The following is a 26,908-nucleotide window of genomic DNA, read 5'->3' on the forward strand; positions in this document are numbered from 1 at the left end:
CTTAAAAAAAAGAACTGGGACTGCCAAATACCTGCCAATAAGCCATCTCATAACCTAGCTCATAAATAGGTAATTCTAAGGAAATAATCATAAACCTGTCTTTGGCCACACATCACTTTTGAACTTTGCTTCAATCACAGTAGAAGATAAGATTATGGATGCGCTTAGGGACGAAAAAGAAATTTACTTCCACGTAAATAGAACTTTCGAATTTCCAGTATTTAAATAAGCAGTTCAAAATGGATTAAAGCAATTTTCTTTCTAAAGAACACAGCTAAGAAGCGTAGACACTAGGTTGTCAGTTCTCCACCCTTCACAATGAAAGGTGATTTATCATGCAAGCAGTCTGAAATACCTTTCTGGAGGTTGTGTCCTCTTACTGATTTCAGACAGTAGAAAGAATGGTTTCATGGACAGCCATGAGACAGAACTGAAGAAGAGCAAGTTTATTCCCTGACCATTGCAAGATTTTCTGATGGCACTGGCAAGTGATATGGCCCTCAGTTTGTGTCTCAACTTCTTCAGGGGACCACCATTCATCAGTACTCGCAAAGCAGTTCAGATCTTTAGAGGGTGAGGGCAGAACTGCCTCCTTACTGGGCTCGGTAGTTATTCTGAGCCTAAAGGAATTACAGGAGACAGACTGGGAATTTGTATCTTTATTGAGGACCAAAATAGCAAAGTCTCAGAGCTTTTTTTTTTTTTTTTAATGCACTGTACACTTTTCTAGCTAACTAGGGCGGTGATTCATCTCACCTAGTTTGTGAACCAAGCTAATCATTCTTCATGGTCATTGGAGAGACCATAGGCACTTTCAGGGCATGATTTATCACCTCCATTCATGATCTCCACCTCAGGCTGCTCAGCTGTTCCCTACCCTCTGTGGCCTCCATCAACTTGCTCAGATAGGGATGTCTACACTATGGATGAATTTCAGTCTCATTGCCTGTTTTTCAGAGGAGTTAAACACCCAGCTTTTTAAATGTCAGAGGCCTGTGAAGCAAGGTTCAGGTGTCTGGGTGTTGCTGGGTATTTAGCCTACTGTGGCTAGTTGCCCAACCCCTGTGACTTGACAAGATCATGAGATTGTGATGGCTCAAGCAAAATGTCACTTGGTACTTCCAGGACACTTTCTCCTTGATAGACACGTTCCAGGAAGGAGCATCCATTTAAAAGCCTCCTACAAAATGGATGGGAAAGGCTCTGCCCTCAGAGCCTTGTCTTGGCAATTCCAGCTCCCAGTTTTGCTCTTAGAAACGAAGGTTCATCTCCCCAGTGAGGCTGGGATCCAAAGCTCATCTGGGTTTTTGACCCTTTCTTATCCGTTTCAACGTCAAAGATTAGGTCTGCAAAAGACCGTCAGAAAGTTGAAAGCAGTTAGGGCTGGATGAACCTCCTTCAGAGCAGCTGTGTTAATCCTATTATAAAATTAAATTCATCCTCTCCAAAGCAGATGTGTTGTTCTGCCCCCATGGAAGTCAATGGAAGTTTTAGATACTCTTCAACAGGGACAGGTTTCGGCCTGTGCTCTGTTTTAACCCTTTCCCATGCATTTCAATAATCCAGGTTCTCTTATTTAGCTCTGCTCAGGGGATCTGGGGAGAATCAAAGTCTAAAAAAATTATTTTCCTCCGTAAAGAGAAGGACTGTAGCTACTTGCCCCGTGGATGTTCAGAAATGTTATCAAAATGTTTTACAATGGCCAGAGGATGGAAATATTAAGAGTTTGATTTTTGGAGTTGTTTAGAAGCTACAGCTCTCCTGACTTCCATTGGTGTTATAAATACTCAGAACTTCTTGAGTAAGGCCTGAAGAGCAGTTAACATGCAGTGCCTTCCAGCACTGTAACCAAAATGTCTCAAAGTTACTTTTTTGGGGCAATGACTTCTATGCCTCATAATTTATATTGATTTTGACATTTGAAAAAATTGCACATTTGAAGCAGCACTTAGCAGAGGTTATACATTTCTCTAGCCTTCCTTGACTGTTTTGTAACTGGCTTTGTAGAAATGAAATGCTACAAGACCTCCTGGTCTCACTGCAGACTGTGCAGAGTACTTCAGCTCTCCAGATCTGCATTCTACAGCCTGAGATCTCTCTTATTTTCCTAGTTTCTTTCTTGCTTGAGTGGTGGTTCATTTCCTAAGAACTAAGTTAATTAGTCTTTGATCTTTTCTTCTTCCCACACAAATCATCTTCTCTGATTTCAAAAACTAGTTTTCCTTCTGGAGCTGATCTTAGGGGGCTACACAGAACGTGTGCAGACATCCCCATGGGAGATGGGCAGAGCAAAGGGATCCTTAAGCCTTCAAATCAGGGCTGAGCTATCATCTTGCCCATCTCCCAAGTGTTGTGATGGTACCTACCTGATCGGCAAGAATTTTTCAGTACCCCTACACACACTCTGTGCTACCTGTGCAAGATACTGATAGTTTCTGAATATCTACAAATGTCTCATTAAACCTGCCTTTGCAGGTTCTGTCCCAGTCTATACTGAGTGAGCTTTGCCATCTTTCCTACAGATGTTCACAACCAAGCCGCCTGGGGGAAGGGTAGTTTCCTTCAACCCAACTCTGTTATGATGCCTAAATCTCCCTGCTCCACACTGGAATTAAGTGCCTAAATGCCCTTGTGCATCTGGAGTCCTGTCCAGAACAACACTGGCTAAAGAAGAATGAGGGATGTGGGGAGCAAAGAGGGATGATCAGGGATTCCAACCTAAATGATTCTATGATTCTATGATGGGGAGTGCCTGTGGTAGTGAGAAATAGTTGCAAACCATTTCCAGGCTTGGTATGAGGCCACAGGCAGAGCAGGCAGGGCTGGAGGTAGCTTTAGCTCAGCTTCTGCTGGAGAAGATCCTGTAGGGGGGGATTCTGGTTGGGCTGTAACCCTGGCCCTATGGAGAAATGGGGAAATAACCTCTCCCCACTGGGATGAACCAGTGACACTCAGTTCTTCTGTTCTTGACCTCTGCAAACTGTATTGGTTTCTGAGACATGAAACTGCAATTGAGCGTTTGAGGAGAGATGTGCGTAAGCCCTGAATTTATTGTCTGTATTATTTCATGATTGTTTGGCTTCAGTCTTAATACTCTCCTTAGAAAGATTCAGAAGACGGAGTGGAGCGGCAGAGATGAGATGCCACATAACTAATGAGGGCTCAGGCAGATCCCCAAAACAAGCAAGCAATATTAGAAAAATGCTTCCACACTCCTTCCTGATTCATTTTGATGAGATTTTTGCCCAAAGAAGGGGTGTTGGAATGAAGGCCCATGGTGATATTGCCTGACCTTGAAACTTGCATCACACAGCAACTGAATGAGAATATGGAAGAGAAGAAAAAGCTGCTAATAGGATCTTCAGGGGAAAAACCACAAGCCTAAGACAGAAATGTTGCATTCGATCAACACAGCCTGTGAGCCAAATTCCGGTGCAAGGAGTTCTGTTAGCTTCGATGGGCTTATTCTCAAGAGGCAGGGAAAAAGTATACAAGCCCAAGTGCATGACAGTTTGCAAGAGTTCACTGTATGATACAGATAATTACAATTGCCCTTATGCACAGCCACTTACCTGTAATTAATTCATAAAGTAATTATCACAAGAGTGCTGCTCTACTTAGATTTCACGTTGAACTTCAATAGAGAATTCTACTGCTCCTGAATGCTGAGAGCTAAAAATAATCAATAAGAAATAAGGGCTGCCGTAAATACTGGATGGGACTGATTCACCCTACCTAAGGGAAAGGCAGGATAGTCTTCAGTTAGAGTAAAAGATAGTTAGAGTAAAAGGAAAGAGGGAAATAGAGGGGTTCTGCATTGAGGGAAAATTGATTAAACATGAGGTGGTGAAGGACTGTACCAAAGATGCCTCCTCCCTCCTTTCTTGTGGGACAAAAGTTCCTTTGTTTGGGCTTTAAGTAGTGTGTTCTGTCAAGTGGTCCAATTTTCAACTCATAATCTGAACACCACTGCTTACAGATTTGGCACAGGGAGACACTCATTTTGTCTAAGAGTAATGGCAAAAAAAAAAAAAAAAGCTAAGAAAAATTCAGCATCAATTTCTTGCCTAGGAGGATTTATGTGCGGTGCCAGGACAATGAGCCACAGAAAGGGCGGGTTTCCATCTTTCCAAGAAGTGGGAGAGATTTAAAAGGATTTACAGTATTGACTTACATAAATATTCTTTCCAATATATTCATATCACTGCTATCTTAGTTTACTGGACTTCACTTTCACCGCAGTAACGTTGCTTTACCTTTTCCATCTACTTTGACTTATTTTACTAGTGATGTGTTGTCTGCCTGTGTTTATCAGTTTGTATTTATATGTGGAGGTAAGTGACCACTGGAAGATAAAATTAAGGCTCAGCAAGTTGCCTTTGAAGGGTGTTCGCATTGTCTATTCTGGGTTCCTGCATGTGCACAAAGCCCACGGCCCTATGGTTGCTTTGGGGTATGTGGGCACCTCACTCACGAGCTCAAATTTTTTTCCTCTACTCCTTCCCACTGCTTCTGTCACCACCCTGGCACAGGGCATACAAGGAAACCCCACTGCAATATGTGCATGCACGTCACATGCTAGCCAGAGGTCTCACGTTGAAGGACAGGATTTTCTAAAGAAACATCTTCTATGGCTTCAGGAGTCATCCACATGCCATGTAGTACTTCTTCAGTAAAGACACCACAGCCATCAGATCTACCTTCTACCAGCGACAGAAAGAATAAGACATGTCTGGGGTTCCCATATAACACACCTGCTGGTGAGAACTGGGAAAGAGGTCTGAAATAGGAAAGAGGTCTGAAATGAATGAATGAAATACGTCTTTTATCTCGAACTTAGAGAATATCACAAGGGTCTTCCACAGCTCATCAGTCAGGTGTTGGTTTAGTTACTCACCCCTTCTCCTGGGTGATTTGTGAACATGCAAACAACACAGACCTTAATAGAGATCCTTATAGGATCTCTGTATATAGGACCCCAGGTTTTCTCTCTCTCTAGTGTGAAAAACTGTTCATTCCTACCCTATTGCTTAATTAATTAATTAAGCAATTCCTACTTAATTGCTTTCAGTAATTAATCTGGAGTAGAACTTTCCCTCTTGTCCCATGAGAACTTAGTTTCCTTAGCAGTCTGTGGTGAGAAATTTAAGTTTTTTGAAACTCCAGCTTCTCTACACTGACAAAACCTTATTCATCGTCATGCTCGTTGGCACATTGCAAATAATGCTAAGAGATTTGTGAAACATCATTTCTTTTTTACAGAGATCCCATTAATTCTTCACAATATATCAGTTCTCCATATCAGTATTTTTAAATTATTTTCTTTATTGTGTCTTATAACTTTTTGTCTGGTGCCAAAGGCCAAATCACCAATTTCTGGTTTCTTACACCACTTACTAAAGCTCTTTCGAAGAGTAGTATTATATTTGCCACCGAGATTGTATTTATTGCCCTGCATTTCTCAGATAGGAAGGCTCAGTTAAACAATACTTAGTGATTCATCAATTTCATATTTGAGTACTATTTGAACACTTGAGTTAATATCATCTGGCTCAAGCAATTTGGGCCTGTTTAATCTATTAATTCACTCCTAAATCTCCTCTATAGGCTCTTCATTTTGAGACACTTTTCCCAACTCTGCAGCTGTGTAGCGTGGTTTGGGTGTAGGAATCTTCCAAATCTGTAGAGAACCGTGAAGCAAGAATTTAATTTCACATTTTCATGAAATAGCTAGTACTTCACTCTCTAGTCAAGGGTAGTTTATGAATGTAATAAGAGGTAGCAGTATTTCAAAGTATTTCCTCAGCTTCTGTTACCTGTAATAAAACGTTCAAATAAAATTAATAAAATATCACAACAAGACCTCGTAAATAAATCCTTCCAAAAACCATTAGAAGGCACTATTGAAAGAACAGAACTGCACACTAATTCTTGAATTATACATATGTGACAAATCATGGCAAATGGACTATCTTCTGGAAGAAGTACTGACTTAATTCCCTGTCAGTTTGAACCTGCTGCCTCCTTATCCCCTGGGGAAATCTCCTCCCTTCGAAGAATTCTATGGCTCTAATCATCCCTAAGCATGAAAGCCTGGAGCTCATTATCCCTGTCTGCGCATCCTGTGGTGAGAGCGACCTGCTGCTTTCTGCCAGCCTGTACGCAAAGGGAACTCCCAGGGAGATGTTTTTTTGGCAATGGCTGTTAAAGGGACGGTGGGTTTGGGGAACATCAGCTTTCCATGAGTTGCACCCAGGAGAACTGCAGCTGTGTTTTTGATGCTGTGATATCCACGCCTTAAAAGGACTCAGTGCAAAATGCAAATCCAGCCTTAAAGGATGGGTGCGTCGGGGCTCTGCTCCCCCCCAGAATGTCTTGCCCCACAGCATCCCGTGGGAGCTGTTACTGGGTGAAGCCTGTGGGAAGCGGGGGCCCTACCTGCCCGCGGGTAGATGGCTGCAGGCAGGGTGTCTGGTGGGAACCAGCCCTCCGCAGCTCCCTTCGGAGCTGGATGTGCTCGTCTGATTGCAGCCTGAAGGGAGTCAGATGGTTGACAACTCAAGAAGCTCTGTGGATTATCAAGGGAGCTCAGGGTAAATCGCTTCAAGGGGGTCACCCACCTTGCGTCCCCCCTGCCTGGCTGAGAGTCCTCTGGGAGCGGCATGAGCAACCAGGGACCCTGGGAGCCCTCATGCTCCCCATCGATATTTTTTCAGCCTGGATTTCCCTCATTCCCCACCAGAGCAGAGACTGAGTGTCCTCAAAATCACGACACTGAGAGCGGAGGGGAACACAGAGGAGAATTTCCCTGAATTTCCCAATTCCCTGCCCGCGCCGCCTCTCGCCCTGCAGCAGAGACTGCCCTCGCTCAGCACTGATACCATATGTCCGAGGGCGAGGGTAGGAGCAGGTTGTCCCCGGGCAGCCGGCCAGGAGAACAGATGGCCGTGCAAAGGCACTAAAGACTGTGAATCAACCCTGGATGCGGAGGGCACAAGTCAAAGAAGAACATTTAAAGGTCTGCCCAGCCTGCGCTCAGCCATCTGTGTTAACGGAGAAGAGACGCCGCCACTCGGAAGTGGTACTGGGGATTAAATAATTCTTATTGGTGTCGTTGTTAAAGGGGCTGCTCCTTGGATCTGAGGAGCAAAATGTGTCCCATCCTGCACTGCTCGGAAAGAAGAGGCTCTCCTGTTCCTGAAATAGTCAGTAAGGGAAACAGCTTTTATTTCAGCATAGCTATTTATCTGCTTGTTTTCTTTTAACAGCAATCGAATCAAATCAGAGTAAATCACTCTGAAGAATCCACGATACATAGAAGTGCTGTGCTGCTTGATGCTTGGTGCTGAGCAGCTTGATGCTGCTCCAGACACAGACCAGCGCATCCTCCCTTGGAAGGAACAGTCTGAGTCCAGGAAGTCCCCTCTGAAGTCAAAAAATCCATGCAAAGAGGTCGGCAAAGGCTCCTGTTAAAATTTCAGATGATTCATTTCTGATCTAAACGAGAAGCAGTGAGGGTCTGGTAAGCGGTGAGCACGTTTTCACCTGCTCGGATGTGTTTTTTGGCCACCAGGTCAGGAAGGTGCTAGAATCTGCTGCAGGGGATATTTACTTCACAGACAGGATAAATCTCTGACCACTCAGATAAGAAATGAGTCCTCTTCGCCTAATAAGTTTTGCTTGCATACTCCTTCAAGTTTTGCTTAAACTTTATTTAAAATTTGTTGTTTTGAGTGGGGAAATCTCTTTAGGTTTCCTTTGAGCAAAGAAAGCTATTTCCCATCTAATAGGGGTTTTACTATTATCCTAATCCTAACTCTGCACTAGTCATGCCCTGACTGTTTTAAGGAAAACAAAATAACAAATATTTTACTACATAATTTATGTTTTTTTCTTGGACTGGTTTTTGGAGCCAATATTTTAGCATTTACAAGAGATAAATAAATATTTTTTTAATATGTGCAGTCAAAAGTAACACTCTGTAATTAAGGTTAGAAGGGTTTCTATAATAAAGCCTCCTAATTCCCAAGTATAAAGCAACAGATTCTGTTTGGATTACTTCAATAACATTGTTCACTGGTGAGGCCACACCTTGAGTATTGTGTTCAGTTTTGGGCACCTCAATACGAGAGAGATATCGAGGTGCTAACGCGAGTGCAGAGGAGGGCAACGAAGCTGGTGAAGGGCCTGGAGAGGTAAATCTTACGAGGAGTGATTGAAGGAGCTGGGACTGTTTAGTTTGAGGAAGAGGAGGCTGAGGGGAGACCTCATCACTCTCTACAACTACTTGAAAGGACACTGTAGAGAGGTTGGTGCTGGTCTCTTCTCACAGGTAATTAGTGATAGAACAAGAAGGAATGGGTTCAAGCCACAACAGGGTAGGTTTAGGCTGGACATTAGGAAAAAATTCTTCACAGAAAGAGTGGTCAGACACTGGAATAGGCTGCCCAGGGAGGTGGTGGAGTCACCATCCCTGGATGTGTTTAAAACTCGTTTAGATGTGGTGTTGGGGGATATGGTGTAGGGGAGAACTTTGTAGAGTGGGGTTGATGGTTGGACTGGATGATCCCAAGGGTCTTTTCCAACCTAAATGATTCTATGATTCTATGATGAAAAATATTCATTTATAGATCTCATGGGAACAGCAGTTTAAAATGGTTGAAGACGTTTAAAGGGATGATAAGAATTGCTTATAGCGTGTTAGAAACTCTGATACATAAACACATCATTAACTGTAAGACAATAACTGGAGACAATTATTACAGTTTTGCTGCCAGACGGGTGGCACAGAGGAGGGACAAAGGTGCTGGCCGGGCTCCTGCTGTGGAACAGCCTCTCCACATGTCCTTATCCCCATCAGTTGGAGATGAGCTTCATGGGGGTCCTGAGGCACCTGGTGGCTGCTGCTCTGAAGCAGTGGTCCATGTCCGTACACTGCTGCAGGTGTGGGCATTAGCTTCTCAGGGACACATTCCTGGGGTGCTGCTCCACCCGTGGTGCCAGCACTAGTTTGATAGATGCAAAGCATGTCATCAGGAGGGTTAAACCCCTGGTGGTGCCCACACTTGGTAACAAGGCTTCTTCTTTCTTGACTATTTTTTTATGCAGGAAAGCAAACGTCTCCATCGAGGTAGGCCCAGAGATATTCACAATGCCCACCCAAAGGGAGAGATAGAAGTTAAAAGCTTCTCAGCTCTGTGAGCACCTCTGTAGTGGCTGGCACAGGCAGGAGCCTCACCACCCTGGTGATGGGCTGAGTTGTCCCCAGGACTCTTTTATCGCAGTGCACCAGGCAGCTCAGCACCCACACCTGCCTGAGCAAGGAGACAGAAAATCAAAAAGCAAGCAAGAAGCTGACCCCTTCTCTCCTTCTAGCACAGCCATGCTGGTGTTGATGGCTCTGGGCAGCAGCACCTGCACACGGGCACTGTAGACCGGCTTACCATAGGGGCTCAGAGGAATCCCCCATCTCCTGTAGACTCTGCTGTCTCTTCTAGGGAGGAAGGACAAAAGCAAAAAATGAACAAGCAGTGCAAAATTAAGCACCTCCAATTTAAATAGATGCTGCTCTGGTGGGTGCCCCAGGCCATGGAGGAGGCAGTGACTGAGACTTGAAAACAACAGGGACTTCTGCTCAATCCATGCCATGTTTTTTTTTCCCTTGTTTTGGCTCTCCAACCAGCACCAGGTGGCTTCGTGCTGCTCAGTCTTGGCCTGGGACACAGGAAAGGAGCAGTGATGGCTTTGGGCCTTGGCTGAGAGGGGTGAGCACCTTTTGCAGGATGCTGGCTCTCACAAGCCCCTCCAAGCTGCGCAACCTTCACAGGCTTGTCCAAAGACGGCCAACCCGTGGCTGTAACAGACCTTTAAAGTTCGTCATGCAGCAAGTGTGGACCTAAAGCCCGCAGTATATTTGTATTCTGCTGGGAGAAAATAAATCAAGGAATGAACACAAAGATTTTTTTTCCACCGGCACTTTTTTTCTTGCCTTTTTACAGCAATGTGATATGAAGGAGGGGCACGGGGCTAATGAATTTCGACCTGTTTAGTCATAAAGATTTATACCTGTGGCTTAGAGCTAATATTGACCAATCAAACGGCTCCCCAAATCCTGCCCATTTTATAAAAGTTAATCATACCCTCATGGCAGCCCAGGTACAAAATAAATTTTGATTTACAACTGTACTAAAATGATCGGTATTTTATGCTGATCATTAGCAGCATTTCACACTGGAGAGCTGTTATATTAGAAAGCAGTAAAATGGTGTGTATCACATAACGATATTATATTTGGGCGCCACACAGAATACCAAGGGCTTATTGAATTTGTGTCTGAAGGGGACATTTGCTAAAAACATGACCATTGCAAGTGGGAAAAATGCGTATTATTTTCAGAAGTTTATTCTGCTAACATGCAGTTGGTCTTAGTGTAACCCTTCTGACTTTGGTGCTATAAGCGATGCTGATTCATGTATTACTCTGCAATGACCATGTAGAGGGCTGAATATTGAGATTTGATTCCTCTTTGGCCCGCGGAAGCTGCAGAGGATATTGGTGTGGATAGGATTAGATGTAATTTTACTCTTGCAGGAGAGCTAATGTTGTAAAAATATGTGCTTGATAGGGTGTTTTATTCACCTTGTTTTAAAAATTGTTTCCTGTGCTAGGGTTTAAAAACGAACAAGATTAATATTGGGAATATCTTCAGTAGGTTTGTTGTTATGGCCTCTGGCTTAATAAGCAAGACACAAGCACACAGTGTAATTGTCCTGGAGAAGAAAAGCGATACTCATATTCCTGACATCCGAGGGTTCAAAGAGAAGTTGCTTCCTAAAATATACATGTGCACACATGTGTGCTTGTACAGATCCTGGGGAGTTCCGATGAGCATATTCAGAGAAGAAATCTGATGGTGCGTGGTCCAGCAAAAATGTCACTGAATCAGCCTCTAACGTCAACTGCAGATAACTGCACCGCTACCGCTGCAGCAGCCTCATAACCTTTTCATCCCAGTGCATTTAAAAAAACGCATTAAAAAGTGCAGGAGGGTGAGATTGAACAAAAGGTCAGGAGATCACTTTGTAGGCAAGTGTGATTTTCTCGCCGTGTCATTATCTTGAGAAGTAACGTCTTGAAAGCTTCAACATTTTCAACATTTCCTGCACAGGAACAAAGCTGTTGGCTTTTTAAGAGGTGGCCACTTATGGAGGTGCCTGCATGAAAGCTGAGTTTTTAGCAGTGTCCTTGCAACTGCACGTATGCTGACCCCTCTGGAAATACCACCTGGGGAATGTGTGCCTATTTTGTGCTATTGTTTTAGGTGTCTGAAATTTCATCTGAGGTGGTACCTTTGGTGTGGCTCACCGCAGGAAGGGGAAGTGTGACGGAAGCACTGCAGCTCACTATTTATTTTATGTTGCTAGATACAAGATAGCTGCTGTTAAAAGACAGTACTTTCGCACACAGCTTTCGCCCACTGTCGTCATAGGAATTGCATTAACTGCATGAAGCACTCGCAGATGCAGGAATCGTCAATGCAGCAGGTCACAAATAAGGTTCATTTCTATCGTAGGTGAGGTTCCAGGAACCAGAAACGAATCAAGACCTCTCCTCCCAGCTCACTCTGCTGTATATGTGATTGTATAAGCGCTGAAAAAGAAGGCAATTTCAATCTGTAAATCCAAATCAGTTTTAGACCAGAGCCACTAAAATAAGTCAATTTGTGGCAAGTCAAGTTATCCAGACTAGGGGAAAAAATCCAAATAATGCAGAAAACAGCAGACATGATGCAAACTTTCAAAGCAATATGGATCTTCTCAGATGGTGGAAATTCTGCTCATGGATGAACCAGGGTTAAACCTTCCAAGCTTTGAAATCCCTATCTTTAACCTGCTTATTTGCTTATCTCTCCTATGCTTCGGGATTTGTTCCATCACATTGACTTGAGCTTTGCTTCTCTGGTCACGTGTTCAGAGCCTAAGTAACTTATTTTCACCTGTCTATTTTCCAACAGCTACTTGCGGGGGGAATAAAAAAAAAAGAAAATCTACCAATTTTTTGTCTGATCACTTTGCAGAGCTGGCATGAAGAGAGGAGATGGGCATCTGAATGCATTATTTGTCTTGTTTTAATCATAATTGTTATTTGGTTTGAATTCCTTGGGTGTAAGGAAAGAAAGTCCTCTTGAATTAATGGTGAAAAGCTTGGAAACAGAGAGAGTTGACAAAGCACTTTAACAGCCTGCCGCTCCCTGAATGGCAGCTGATAATGAGCTCACAAACTTGTGACTTGCGAGAGCTCATCCGTGAAGGGGGAATGTAAAAATTTCTTTTATGAGTTTTAAAACACTCATAACTTTATTAAGCTCCCCTTTTCACTAGTGAAATAAGTTTAATTGCCCTTCATGGGTGAGGAATTGTGTTTATTCTAAAGTGATTCATTTTTGTCTCCTGTTGAAAGGATTCTTTTCTTTTGCCTTTTCTTGCGCATTTATCAGCTGTTAGCATGGCGATGAAAAGAGGGGAGGAGAAGGCAGCTGTCACCAAAGCCTCGGCGAACCACTGGTGCTTGGTTCCTTGTTTCCACTTGACGGGTTTATACTGTGCCAGTTTTTCCAGTGGCACGGAGGGAGTAAGCTCTCCTGTTGCCTTTGACAGTCGGTGAAAGCTGGGAGCCCTGTAAACATTTCACCATGACAAGCTCTGTAATTAAAAACAATTATAACAATGAACAGCCAGCAGCAACCAGTCTTCAACATATTTGTGAATGTTTGGTTTTTAGAAATAGAATCTTATGACAGTCACAGTTACAGCCCTCGCAGTGCTAGTCGGATGCTCAGAAGGTGAGTTTTGGTTGATGTGTAGTTATTCTGGAAGGTTTTGGTCCATGATTACAGGTGGGCGTGTTGTGTAGTACAGGATTTCCCAGAAATTGCATTGCCTGAAGGACTGCTGCACCGGTTCTCATTCCTCTTCCTGAAGGTGGTCTTCAAGGAGGGAGAGCAAACATTGGACCAGTAACTCTAATACGAATGCTGTCCGCACGATTAAGATGGATTGTATCATTAATAATAGTTTGTTTCTACATTTTTAATGTTAGTGGCCAACACCTGGAAGTTCTTACTCTGTTACAGTCAAGATCTTATAATAAATTTGGCTGACAGTGAGAAGAGACAGGGCTGCAGAAAGATCTGGGAACTCCATCATGGACTCACCTGCCTTTGTGCTGATTGCTGGGACAACACTTGAAATAGGAATTTGTTGCCATTCCTAAATTGCTGCAACAGTTCATTGGAGAGTTTGGCATCCACAGATAGCACAGCACAACACAAAATAACTCTGAGAACGCTGGAATTCAGAACTGAAAAGCGGAAATGAAGTGGGAAGTTTTCTTCCAGGGCAAGGAAATGAATAGACAGAAGGTGGAGAGCAAAACATTGAAGCAAGGGGAGCATTTATTAAGAACCTGGCAGCCAAAGATGGGAATGTTTTATGATTGCAGTGTCACTGTCTCCTGGTTGCTTGGCTCCCGTTCTAGCTAACCAGCTTGTTTTGTCCCAGAGATTAAATTTCCCGTACATACAGTTTGTCCCATCACTTTCACTTTTTTAGTAGTGGTGATGGAAAAGTCCAGGTCTTCTTTTTCTTTTTGCATTTTGGCAAGATTCAATAATCTCTTCAGCAAATTAACTGGCTGAACTATCATTTTGTAAGTGAGCCTAGCTGTTGGAGCAAGACGGATTTAAAGTCATAGATTTCAAGTTTAGTGCAAAATACACTTGTCTTGGCAGCAGCAGTGATTGTGGAGAGGCAGGGAAGTTTTGATTCACTGGTTCTAAGGACCACATGTAGCTATAACATTGTAATCTAGTTACTTACTCCAGCAGAAGTTAGGACTGAGCATAGAGGACTTGCTGACCAAAGTCTGTCATGGAAATGGGTACAGCTCACCAGCTCTTGCAAGCAACCATTTCCAGGTCAGGCTTGTCCCCAGCTCCCATCAGTTAACAAAGATTCAGAGTTTTTTCAATTTCTCCTATAACTTTTTACAGCTATGCTGTTTCTAGCACCCTGAAAACGAGCATGACAGTTCCTCTCCTCATGGTCTGACAGTGTGGGGCAAGCCCAAGGTTTTATGAGATGTGCCTGAGATAGGGATTGTGCTCCTACTCTCATTCCCAGGGGTTTCTTTGGGAATTTCGTGGACTCATGGTGGTGTGACTCCTCTCTTCAGAAGCACACCAACAAGAAAAGCAGACAGTTTAGTATTCACAGATTCAACTAAGATGTTCAAGTGCTTCTACAGCTTCTCTCTTATAAATGAGTGGTATTGGCTCCACCTAAGCTGACATTACACTTCTGTGGTCTAGTAAGCGAGTCTGCTAAGGCGTTTTCTTAAGTTCGTGGAGAGAAGCAAACATTTTAAAAAAATGATTGTAGACACCTTTAGGATGAGATGAAATGCATCTTAACTTCTCTGAAAATTCTCTGGCTGAATTTCCAACAGGGAGCCCAGGGTAACTACCAACTCCTACCCAGAAGTCTACATTTTATGTGTCTAAATTCTGTTAAATTAATTCCACAGTAATGATCACAGCGAGTCAATAGTCCAGTCAACAAGGAGCCCTCAAATTAAGTCTTTTGATTGCCCTTCTGTCCTTTATAATGCATGATGAAAAGAATTTCCTTTTATTTTAATGTTGTGATTTTAACCTGGAAATTCAAATGAATCTGGACCTATTAATACAGTTGTAACCATGCAAACAGTAATGTTGTTTGCAAGATTAATCAAGAAACTGGGATTTTGTTTTAAATTATATTTCCTTGCCGCTTCTTTAGAGTGCTTATTCTGCACTGTAAGGTGAAATGTGTTAGGTTAACTGCATTAAGAAAAGAAAATGGAGATTCGTGTTTGCAGGATCTATCTAAATACCATCTCACCCTTGATGTTACAGTCTAATGGGATTTGAATAATGTACTGGTATCTAACCTCTGTATACAGATTGAATCTAAATTATTTGTATGAAGGATTCAAGGACATCACTTTCGTCCTTGCTACTATTCCCTCTTGCCCATCTAGTCTACAGTTGGCTAAGAAAACATTCCTACTTTTGAGATTGATGCAGAAAGCGTTTCTTAGGGGAGGACACAATATTACAAGCAGAACTCCGAGCTGATAGCAAAGAATTGCATCTCACAAACTCATGATAAATTTTTCTAAATACTGTATGACATATCTGGCTCCTCGATTAGGTAATTTGCTATAATATAAATTGTTTTATGGGATTAGATATGAATGAATCTCACCTTTCATCACCTAACTGTTGCATAGAAAATCGTCAACAGAGTGTTTGATAAAAGCTGATTTATTGGAACTTTTGCAAAGGGTAACTCTCACATGGGAAATCAAAACTCTTGAACAGTGTCTGGTTGCTGCCTGGATGGTGACAGGAGCCTGACTTGCAAGCAGCTTTGCAAGACCATCTCCATCTGGATCACACAAGAATCTCCAAAGCGCAGCTTTTATATCCTACATGTCCACTACAGCAAATGCATGATCCATAGTTATTGGTTATATTAAACTGCAAACAAACTTCTCCTGTCTTAATAAAAAAGTGCAACAGTGCAGAATAACAAAACCCTGTCCTTTGTGACCCTTTCTGTATCTGCAAGAGAAGTTTCTACTGTCTATTTTCTTATCCATGTAAAGTTTGATCCATTTTGCAGTGAGAACTACCTCAGAGAGTCCAGATTCTCCATCCAGGTTATTAATCAACATGTCAAAATGAACAAATTGCCCTGAAACATAAAAATAGGTTGAGGCACAGCAGGTGCCACCTGGGGAAGTCTTCAGGACCCTCCAAAATTCCCACCTGGAGAGCTCCTACACTGAATAGTGAAATGCTTTCTGTGAAAGGTGGCAAGGAGTGCAGCCATTACCCTTGTTTCAGGTTGGTCCCTTGCTTGAACTTCAATGACTGCTTCATCTGTGCAGCTGGGGAGTTCCTGGCCATGCAAGGAATTAATAACATAAGTGCATGGGGTGTGGGCACAGGTGCAGCCCTGATTCTGCACTGCACGACACCTATGACTACAGGACAAACTGATTGACTTCCATAGCTCTCACCCAAACATAGATGTGTGCCCAGGCCTCCTGTCCAGCAAACGAACCAAAACAGTCCACTGGGATCCACCCCGCTATTTAGTGGTGCTACTTCTTTCCAATGACTAGGTAGTAAGCTTGCTTCCAACTTGCGTGCTCTGAGTGGATACTAAAGCTAGATTGGGTAAATCCAGGCTTCAGTTCTTTCATGGCCTGTGAATGGTCTATCCCCACTTAACACAGCAGCTCCCACAGAAGCAGACGCACATCAGTTATCAGGATTAGCATGGAAAGATATTTTGCCAGCTTGTAAACTCTTTCTGGCTCCCATTCCCATGCTGGATGGTGGCACAGTTGAACCAAAACATACCCTGTAATAAAAAGAATGGAAGTTGGGGCAGAAATTATGTCTGCTTAACATTCAGTATCATCTCGAATCAACTGCAAACATTAAATAGTTGCATAGAAATCCTCTCACACCTCAAGGAGTTTCCAAGCAGGAGTGAAAGATCATCTCTGGGGCCAGATTTCCAACTGCTTCTGGTAATGCTGGCAAATGCAAGGGTGAAAGATGGCAGATAGTCCATGCAGAGACTATATGGACCTTTTCACAACTGACAAGATAGCAAGAAGGGACAGGAAGAAAGTAAGAGGGTAAGTCAATCCTGCAGATTCAGGCAGAGTCAGGTCACCACTCCAGATGGAGCAAACCACAGCATCTGGGTGCATGGAGGAACTCCTGATTCTTGACTGCACTGAACAGCCCAAAGTGCGTGTCTCCTGTCCCCCCTACATAAATCTGGGCTAATGGCACTTTGTCGTATTGCTGCTTTCTGTGGGCTCCAGGCACTGACCTACAAATTTCAAAGCCCAGAGTTTTGGTAACAGCATTGGGTATGTGTCATTAATTTTGCAAAGCCAGTCTCAAAAATCATGGTGGCATTATAGATAATTTCTTCTTCACCTTATGTGTGCAGAATGCTTTAGAGAGCAAGAAGACAGTTCCAGACAGACATATAGCCAGAAAACTCTAATCAAGGAGTACCACAAGGAGGAAGAGGCAAAGGATAAGTTACTGAACCTTTCTTTCTTTTCATTTGGCTGTTCCTGTTTGCTCTGTCTTTCCCACCTGCTTTACTTTCACATTTGAAGTTTTTGCACATCACTACTAGGCTGGACTGTTCATACTAACAGTTTATTGGCATTATTGGTTCACAGTATTAAAAGCTCCCTTAGACCATGAAATTTTCATAAAGTGAAATATATTAATTCATGTGAAAAAGCAGATGTAGGGAAAATGAATTGATCAGGAATGTCTGATAATCAATTTCCTCTGGTAAGCACACAAAATAATTATTCATCCAGACCTCACTGTTTAATTTGCCTTCTCTGCTCATGCATCTTATAGACAATCCATCAACATTTCCCTGCTTCCACCAGAAGTAAAATGATATCTTAACAACACAGCTTTCAGATATGGATTGTTCAAGTATTATGTGCAAAGTATATCATCAAAGCAATCCCCTCCTCAAAAATGTTCTTCAAAATCTTTAACCAAGTCCACAAAATGGAGATTTGTCACGCTGACAGCATTCATTATAAATGGAAGTTTAAAAGTAACAGCATCATTCAAACTAGGTAGTGGCTGTTTGAAACTATGTCACGGTTTCTTTTGTAATGGCTGTTTAAGATTTAGTGATGGCACCAGCAAACAGAGGTCAGCAATGTCTCCGACCCAGCCTCTGGTCAGTTTACTACTGCCTTGGGAATCCCTCTTCAGAAAACAAACTGAAAACAAGTTGATAGAAATAGCATGTTTATTATTGACCACAAGTTGATAGCAGCAGCATGTTAGTTATCGAACCTTCGGGCTAGGTTTGTGTCAGAACTGGTGGTCTCGGTAAGAAACATGGTTCCTTCCAGTGTCAGGCATTGTATAATGGACAGAAGCATTGTCCTGTCCCCAGAGACCTCCCACACCTGGCACAAGTCTGCAGACGGGGTGGATTCTGATCGACTGCGGTGTCTGGAGTGGGAGTAGAGACCATGACGTCCATTATAGTCATTGGTGGAATAGGTGCTTTTAGAGTGAGTCATCTAAAAGAAAGGTCTAACTGAGACGGGGTAGGTTACACCCTGACCGTGCTTGTCCGTCCCCACTGACTGTCAGGGTGACTGGCTCAGATGGAAATTTCTATCCTGCAGGCATCCCAAGTTAAGCAAGGTGATCCTACCTCAGAGGCAAGCCCAAGGGAGTCAGTGAGATAATGCACATCAGCTGCAATCCCAGCACAGCAGAGACAGAGATGATCAGTTCTCTTGTTCACAATTGCAATAGATCCTAAAGGAAGCAGTGGCTATGGTTAAAAATAATTGTTATCTCTACTATGCTGTCCTGGAAGATTAAGATATTTCCTGAACGGCCTACGTTAGGTGCCCAGGGGTATGAGGGAGAATCAATCTCAAAATCTGCACCCAGCCAGCAGTGCTGGTCCAGGCTCTCCTTTGCTGGTGGTGGAAAGCCCACCACCACACTCAGCAGTGCCCCTGGGGCAAACTCCTGGAGGGATACCAGCCTCAGAGCTATGGCTAGTACCCCCACCAAAAGCATTTGGGTGCCACATTCCTCGTCAGTTGAAAATACATGCTACTGTATATCAGCCATCCTGGGCAGAGGAAGGGATGCATCGGGCTCCTCGCTTGCTCTTCTCAAGAAGCAATGCAACAATTACTCAAATCACACTTTTAAAGTGCCTGCCCCCCAGGAGCACTTCTAAGCTATGAGAATAGAGTACGGAGAGAAAGCTGTGGAAAGTGTATCAAACTAATAAATCCCTGCTGGGGAGAAGGAGTAGGGTGTTTGGCTCTGGGTGTGCTGGGCTGCATATTCAAGATTGATTGCTCAGTTGAGCTCCATACTGGGGAGCTTTCTCGTTTCCCTTCTGGCAAACATTAACTTCCTTTGCTTTCCTGTTACATTCACTAATCCTAGAGGGAAATATTTTGCTGACTACAACAGTATTTTTCATGCTAAGTTATTCCACTCTTGTGCAAATCTGGCCCTGCGAGGTGCTCAGTCCTCTCTGCTCTCTCCAGAAATGAGTTGCGATGCAGAGAAGCTGATGGTTTGCAAAGGGATCATAAGATCTTCCAGGTTCACGCTCATTGCAAACAAAATGAGGCAAATGTAGCATCCAGGTGGCAAACCTGCTAAGCAAATATCAATGCTCATAAGAAAAGCAGAGCTGGACAACATGATGGCCGTGATATAGCTGTTCTCATCTGCAAGAATAATTAGGAACCTAATATATTATTGAACAACTACTCAATGAGCTTGTAAATGTTGCACATGCTGGGCTAAGAAAGGAATCTATAACTTTACAAGGACACCCTGCTCTTCAGGTAGCACTGGTGGCTCTAGAAATGTTTTTTATTAGAGGTATCTTTTAACAGCTTTTTTCATAGCCCTCCACCAGAGAGGAAACAGTTGCATTTCTTGTCCTGTAGCATTGCTCTGTCTGCTCTCTAGGTATGGTCAAGCTCATCAGACCAGTGGTGTCAGGTTAAAGGCGGATTAAGATACTATAAGACTGCTAGAACCAGTAGTAAAGCAGAGTAGCATTTCTCTAATCAAATCAAAATCCTATTATTTCTTCATAGGGAAGAGTGATTCAGGAGCTGGCCTGAGCACCCTGCTTTACTAGTTACTTTGTGCATGGCAAAATCATTAATAAATGAACTTTCTAAGACAATCATATACTTGAGCTTACAGATAAGGCTCTGAATGGGATTTTCTGATGTTTATTTGCTCCTTAAAGTAGCCAAAGTGGAAGTAAGGCATGGACCTGTCTGTGTCCAGACAGCTTCAAAAAATGCTGTAAGTCAATGGGAAAAACGACTTGATAAAATTCTTTCTTGTTCTCTAAATATTTTATTTTAAAATATAGAACCTGGGGGGAAAAATGTAAAGCCAGGCTGACCAAGGTAAAATAAAATGTCTTGTTGAAAAACTGTGAAGGCAATCAATAGACTAAAATTTTGGTTTAAAGGTTGGGTTTTTTTAATGACTTCTGGACATTCCTTTCTAAGTTTGACCCATGCTTGAAGAAAAATTCGGTTTTGCCAAGCCAATATCTTAGGTAAAGGAAGTGGTCTAGCTTCCCATTGCCTTTCATGCCACCCCTGAACACATAGGGTTTGCCAAGGATAAGTAAAAGGAGGACTCTGATGTTCAGACAGAAAAAAATGAATTCCCTCCCCTTACACCCCTGGGCGCCACTGAGACAGACAGCAATGTGCAGCCAAGAACTTTTGAGCATTGCTGGGTTTGGAAGCCTATAGGCAGCAGCTGCAAGCTCCCTAAATTATGTATGGGCACTACACAAACCACTGGCTTCCCACTCAGCAGAAAAGACCTTCAGAGGTCAGGTCTGCTCAGAATCGTCAATGTATCGTTGCCGAAAGGTGTCTGCACACCTTCTTCATAAGGACCTGCAAAGGTGGAGATGCTGGGCCCTCCTGATGCTTCAGTAACCTTAAAAGGTTTTTCCTAATGACTAACAAGAGTCTGCTGCAGTTTAACTCTGTTTCTTTCCTTCCTACCCACCAGGAACAGAGTGAGCAGTTTATCTCTTGCTGCTAATAAGATGTTTTTTGCATCAATGAAGGCTGTTACTGTTCCTCATCTTTGACTAAACAACTCCAGTTACGTCCTCAAATCTCCCACGGGTGGTCCACATTATTGCTGGAGTGCTCTGGACTGAACGCAGTGGTTGAGCTGAATCGGTGCTTTTTCTGCAGGGAATGGATGATGACCCACACCACCATTTTTAAGCATCCCAACATGATGTCTGTTTTCATGATCCCATTGACGCATTTGCCATGGCACCTACTCATATGTCCAAATCCTTTTCTGCAGCACCACTACCCACCCCAGCACTCACTAGTCAGTGCTTTTTGTGCAGTTGAATGTCTTCACCCAACTGGAACCAGGCACTTGTTTTACTGAGCTACTACATCTAATATTTTTTAATAAATAAGTAATCCCCAGTAGTATCCCCTTTGTATCTCATACAGGCACAAGTCCTTAGCATAAATAATGGAAAAAGACACATTTGAAGTTTTTATGATTTTTCTTTTTTTTTTTTTTTGGTGCTATAACATGCCAAAATGACATTAGATGTTTAACAAAGTCAAAGCACCATCAATTCTTGAGAACTTACATTTCCTCCAGGTCTTTTCTGCATTTTGGGAACATGCAAGTTACTTTGACTCTGCCACAGGGTCACACATATGGAATTAATATTGAAGAAAGCAGGACTGAATGTGTTATCAGTCAGGTTTGCAATGCAGGTAGTTTGCACTACCACTAATCCAGAGAGAGACCTGGGTACATATTATCCTGAACTGAAAAGTCACTCTTCGTAGATGTTTCAGTAAAAGCTGCCATTCCACCTGCTGTGGTTCACCTGAAGAAACATTTCCCTGGAATTTCAATCCCTGAGAGCTTCCTTAGCGCATTCCTGTACACAGAGATTAGGAGATAATATGTCATTATTAAGGACAAAAGGAGTACAGAAGTGATTTGTAGTCTGATGGGCTTTTACTGACTGAAAGAAAACAAGTCTTTCAAAAAAAAAGATAAAATATAATCCTTGTGGATTGATAACAGTAACTCAGGAGGAGTCACTTAGCCGGTTTAAATTTCAGAGGTAGCATAAATGAGGTGCCTGAACTCAGGTGTTGGTGCCTGTTGGCTGCTTTACTATCAAACCATTTCACTCTCCGGAGCAGCAGCAGGTATGTTCCTGCACTCCCATCACGTGCCGTGCTCAATGGGAGAAAGGGTAAAACCTTCACAGTTTCAAAGCTGCTGCTCACCATGATGTACCAGACTATGTAAATCAGTTGGGGGCTTTCCATCTATGATCAGCTGCTATGAGAAGCCCAGTACTAGCTACTCTGATTCATGTACTCGTGCTTCAGAAAGGTCTTTTGCCCAGCCCTGCTTGCAATCCCCATGCTGAGCAGCATATCTAGCGCCCCGTCGATTTTAAGTTCAAGACACCACTCCACATGAACGGCAAGATTAGGCCCTGCATGGAGTTCCTTCGGTGGTAATACCTAGGGGACCAAGTCATGAATCAGCGTCTCATTGCAGTAGATGATACACAAATGCAGATCTTATAGCTTAACACGGACATATTGCTTTAAAAGCCTGATACTTCACATTTAGGTGCTGAGGCAGTTAAACATGAACTCTATTGCATTACCAAAGGAACAGGAATGAAACGCTGTATTGGTACAGCAAACCATACAGGTCGATGCAGAGGTGATTTTATACACAGAAATCTGCACACACTATTTAAAGATTAATTAAGCCAGTTCATATCATTCCTAATAAGGCAGACAGTATTAGCCCACTAGAGCTCCCACACAGTTAAAAAAACCCCAAACCAAACTAAACCAAACCAAACAGGAAAAAAAATTTAAAAATTACAAGTTGAGCCATGAAAATCAAGTCTGAATAATATTTACACAACAAAATAGATTTGGGGTGTTATTTTTTCAGCATTGATACAAGTTATTATGAAGCTAAGCAGAGACTGTTGTTACAGCAACTGATTTACTCTGAAACGACAGATATGTTTCGGGCTCAAATGCTCTTTGCTGGGCCAGGAATAGGCAAACCAAACTTCAAAGATGAGTATGAGCTGAGAACAAAGGATGGAATTTAACTAGGTTCTCTTAATCAGTTAGGGGGAAAAAAAAAGAAAAAAGTTTGATACCTGCAGTATAGAAGAAAGGATATGACAAACTGAAAGGTTGACATGGCTGTATCTTCTACTGGAAGGAGATACACAAGGCGAGAGGAAAGAGAGAGGGAGAATTTACGGCTCCTGGCACGTGGGTGGTTTCTCTGGGAAGCGAATTGGAGCGTGCTGGTGAAAGGGAAGAATTATAATGTGCCATAAATGTTTGTCTCTGTTGATGCTGTGATTTTTTCTTATCACGAATAATGCCTTTTGATTGTCACCTTTGGCAAGTGTTTTGTAGCTTTCTCTTGAGGATCAAGACAGGAAATTGAATGGTTGTGCTGTATAAGTTCGTCGTCTACTAACAATTGTGCGGTTCTGCCCTTTTGCTTTGCCTGTGCAAGTTCTTTCTGATTCATGGGGGCTGTTTCATACATACAATTTCTATGAGGACACCATGAAGTGGGTGAGGTATTTTACATTCTGGGTGTAGCAAGCATAGGATTTGGGGATGTTTTTAAGATTCGGAATATATTGAAAATTTTCATACACATTACTCAAAGAACAATCTGTTTCCACTTGGTACATGTTGGTCTGTGGTATTTTCCTTTTAATGTTGAGTTTAGCGATCAGCTTAAGGTTTAGGAAACAAGTTTCTGAGAAAAGTTGCATCATATTTTACTGTCTGTTGAAAATATTTGCTGGGCAAGCAGCCTTTTTAGACTGTCAAGGACAGGGGGATGGTCCCCCTTAGAGCAGATGTGGTGGTGTTGAAAAATTGACAGCCTATTATATCTTTTTTTATATATGTTTTGGATGACTGCTGGGCATGTCTAGCTGGCGGTGCTGGATTGCACGTCTTCATATATCATAGTTTTTTTGGTTACCATTTTTATGCTGACCATGTGTTTCTGGACTTTGATACTGCCAGAGCAGTGTTCAACAGATCGTTTGATGGAGGACTGAAGTGTACTAAAATTGTTGAAGAAACCAGTGAGGGAATCCAAGATTTCAGCCCAGACAATAAAGATGCCAACTGTGTTTCTCAGGTAAAATGCTGATTAAAGTTGGCTTCGAACTATGGCTCTTTGAAAGTCTTAAGGACTGAACAATGAAGTTGTTGCAGTGTGGAGCCACTTCGGTGCCTACAGCTGTTCATACAGTCTGGAGAAACTGTGTTGGCGAGGGCTATGGAAAAGATGAACTAGGCAATACATTTAGGCTAGCCCAAAGGTTGGCCTTATTCTGGCAGGTCCTCAGTGCAGACTGTAGGCACGCGGGGCAGGCTGCGCTGCGGCCAAGGGTGTGATACCAGTGTACGTGCTTCATGACTAAGACGGTAGCAGCAAGTTAGTTTAAGCTGTACCATGAACTTAATTTAGCTTTGAAGGTGGGAGAGTTTACTTTGGGCTGCAGTAAGAGCTTGTTTACGCAAAAGCTTTCCTATTTTGGCCGGTGATGACAATCAATCCAGAAAACTGTTTTACATCTCTCCACAACACTTGCTTCACTTACATCTTTGGTCCACCAAGCTTCAAAGCTTGATAAATATTTGCATGATGTTTCCAAGGAAAACCCTTGTCACAGACTGCAGCAGTACAATCATAGGAAGTTCCACCTAAACGTGAGGAGGAACTTCTTTACTTTGAGGGTGGCAGAGCACTGGCACAGGCTGCCCAGAGAGGTGGTGGAGTCTCCAACTCTGGAGACATTCAAAACCAGCCTGGATGCATTCCTGTGTAACCTGCTCTGGGTGACCCTGCTCTGGCAGGGAGTTGGACCAGATGATCTCCAGAGGTCCCTTCCAACCCTATGATTCTATGATTCTATGATCTGCTTCAGCTGCAACCTGGACCAAGATGCCCAAGCCCTACCCGGCCACAGAACACAGGAGACTGCTACCAGGCAGTGGCCTCCTCCCACCAGTCCTGGTTCAGCCGCTGCTGAGTTTGCGTCTCCTTCGATCACACTTGGGAGCAGTCGTTTCTCCTGCTGCTCGCTCTATCCCTGCCTCTCCATCCAAGCGCCCCCGAGGTCCTGCAATGACTGCATTGGAAGATGTATAAGCTGTTAAAAAACAGTAACAATTTAATCTAAAGCCCACTACACATTACTGCACGCAAGCCGAGGACACTGATTAAATACATCAAGAGGAGCGAGGGCTTGGATTTCTGACAACCATGTAATGAATTGCGATTAACTATGCAGTCACCATTCACGGAAGAATTATAGACCAGAAAAGGAAAAGAAAATGGAATATTTGGCAGCAAAATAATTATTTAGATCCCGATATTCAGAGTGCTTAGGCAGACACATAGTGGCTCAAAGAGAGAGATACAAGAGTCAGGTGCGGGGGGCAAAGAAAGGAAGGAAAAACCAGGCTGATGGGGGGGAATAAGACAGTAGGTAAGAGGCAGTGCTCAGTCACCTGGTGTCTGTGGGAAAGAAGAGGCTGATCTGGTGTATTTGGGAAATACGGGACTCTCACGCAGCTGATGCCCTGGCAGGGAGAGAGAGGTGCACATTTGTGTCTCCTGCCCACCGTGCAGTGGAGCCTGCAGGGAGCCCTACGGTACTCAGCGAGCTGGGAGAGCAACAGTTTGCAAACACAGCCAGGTCCTTCCCCATGCAAACCTCCGCAGCTTTGCCAACGGCCTCTGGGGAGGGCTAAGCTCACCTTCACCGCTTGCCCACAGGCAGGGAAAGCCCTCTCCTGCTTGAGGTCACCCTCTTGCACCAGCCCCACTAGCCCTCAGGGGTTGACAGCAGCTGGTCTAAGCATCCAGGTGGGCATCAAAAGCCCAGTCCTGCTGCTGTCAGTGGTGGTGTTTCACCCATCAACAGATGCAGGCTCAGAGTCTGTCCTTGAGCACTGTATTCTTCGGTCTCAGTAGATGGCCACCAGCATCTGCCAAACCCCAGAGCAGCAGGACATGAAGCCGAAGGGGCAAAACCAACTTTAGAAACGGTGTGAGCCTGGAGTTGTAATAGCATTACAGTATCAGACATTGTTTTAGAGAGTGGGAAAAATATAAGTAAGTCAAGAATGTGGTACTGGAAGGAGAACAAAAACTTGGAAGTAGAAAAACATGACACAGCTTAAAAAGGCACAGGCAGAAAGTGACAGAAAAAAACTGCAGAAAAGAATGCATTATAATAAAGAAGTAAAACACTCCCTGGTAATATGATAGTGAAATGGGAGGAAAAAGAAAGGATAGCTGAATCTGGAACAAAACAGCATGTAGGAAAATAGAGAATGTGATTAACACAGTGCTGCAACTTTCCTTTGAAATGGGAAAGGAACACACTGAATATTGCAAAAGATACAAATTATAGAGAGGGAAAAGGATACTACAGGAAATAAGTCTATGGAGACTGAATCACAGACAAGAGGAAAACTGGACCGAGGAGGGAAAAAAGCAAAAATTATAGGCAAGGACAATAGGGTTTTGTGCTAAGTACTAAGCGGGAAATTACAGACAAAGAATGCAATTCTCAGAAAAATAGCAGCTGTACAACACAATATGGCCATGAAAAAATGCTTGTAACAATAAAAAGTCACTTATGAGGAGAAATTGTATCCACGAAAACAACGATGGCAATAAAGGGATTAACAATATGGGAACAACTGAAGATGAAAATATTTGGGTTAGAGAAAGCGTAACGATGGCACAGAAATCAGTGACAAATCACAACCACAGCTTTCACAGTACTTCTTTGCATCCGGTATGAAAGAATTGCTTACAGCAGATGTCCTTCCCTGCACCTCTAGGAAGGCACAGATTTATTTCAAGCTTGTTATTATTATTATTGCTGTCATTATAGGAGGCTTAATGACCTCAGCCATGGGTCACAGCTCCATCTGTTCTATGCACTGTACAAACATTCAGGGTAAGTTTATGATTTATGGCCCAGCAGAAGGAATCTAAGCTGATCATCAGGAGAGGCAATAGTTTGGTAAATTCGCAGGTCAGTCAGTACTGAGTTTCTTGGAAGTGTCACTGAAAAGAAAAATGTGATCCAGAGCAACAAACTATAGTCTGGACACCACA

The sequence above is a fragment of the Rissa tridactyla genome, chromosome 2 (assembly GCF_028500815.1).
Source record: "Rissa tridactyla isolate bRisTri1 chromosome 2, bRisTri1.patW.cur.20221130, whole genome shotgun sequence".
Classification (NCBI taxonomy): Eukaryota; Metazoa; Chordata; class Aves; order Charadriiformes; family Laridae; genus Rissa; species Rissa tridactyla.